The sequence below is a fragment of the Triticum aestivum genome, chromosome 4A (genome assembly GCF_018294505.1).
Source record: "Triticum aestivum cultivar Chinese Spring chromosome 4A, IWGSC CS RefSeq v2.1, whole genome shotgun sequence".
NCBI classification, from domain to species: Eukaryota; Viridiplantae; Streptophyta; class Magnoliopsida; order Poales; family Poaceae; genus Triticum; species Triticum aestivum.
The window spans coordinates 210,661,413-210,662,580 of record NC_057803.1 but is presented as its reverse complement, the minus strand read 5'-3'; the positions used below and the strand labels follow the sequence as shown (position 1 = coordinate 210,662,580).

Below are 1,168 nucleotides of genomic sequence, written 5' to 3'. Positions count from 1 at the left end.
GCGGCGGCACGGGGCGGATGGGCCGGGAGGGCCCCGTTTGGGCTTGGCGGGCCGCGGGAGGCGGATGCGGTGGCGGTGATGGGCGGCCGGAGGGCCACGTGGCGACGCCTGGTTGGCTGGGCCATCGGCGGACGTGTCCGGCGGCGCGGGGAGCGGAATGGCTAGGGCTTGCCTATGATTCCGGAGGGGAGGCCTTTTTATATGTAGATGGAGCTAGGAGAGTCCAAATGAGGTGCGGTTTTTGCCCAGACGATCGTGATCCAACGACGGAGAGCATGGAGGGGGTTTAGATGGGCTAGTGGGCTGTTGTGGAGGGGTGTTGAGCTGCAAAGAGAGAGGGATTTCGGCGGTTACACGGTTAACCGTTGGGGCATCAAACGACCTCCAAATGGAACGGAATTTGACAGACGGCCTACCGGTGATGTATCAAGGCCACTCGACAAATCTCAGTCCATTCCGAGAACATTTTTCTTCCGCTCACGAAACAAGATCTGAGAGGTGCAATGGGTGCATGTGTGAGTGTCGGATCCTGAAACGGACAACGGGAAAAAAGACCGGATGCATGAGACGAACACAAATACAAATGGGATGCACATGATGACATGAGATGAAATGCATGACATGACCAAAATGCAAAATGAGGACAAAACTCAACCACGAAGGATATAATATATAACATTACAGAAAATGGCAAGAGTTAGAGTTACAATTATGGAATGTTACATTTGGAACGTTACAAGCGGCTTCGAGATATTGGACGTACTATAAATTTAGCAGAGATGTCACCATACACCTTCAGCCCAGCATCCTCGGATCGGATGCTTAAACCTCGAGTTAGCTAACTAGGATGACAATGGCATCATCTCCTCTCCTGCTCCTGTTCCTCCTAGTCCTAGCCTTAGCATGTACATGCAGGGCATCATCCGGCCATGCGGTCGAGGTCGACCCTACCTGCCCTCCAGCCAAGGCGTCAGCGGTGGCAGTGCAGGCCTCGGACTACGGCGGGCCTCATTGCCAGCCACCGGCTCCGCACGTTCCGGTCCCGGTGTTCCTGTACGACGTCAACCCGATGCAGTTCACGCTGAACCTTGAGTACACCGAGGCCGAGTTCTTCCTCCACGCGGCGTTCGGCAAAGGGCTTGACTAGATCTCGCCCAACCTGACATTG

General features: G+C 55.1%; 1 pseudogene; it reads left to right on the top strand.

Moving 5' to 3' along the window:
- Positions 1 to 764: 764 nt before the first annotated feature.
- LOC123083783 (desiccation-related protein PCC13-62-like) overlaps positions 765 to 1,168 on the top strand; it is a 1,686-nt pseudogene continuing 1,282 nt past the window's right edge.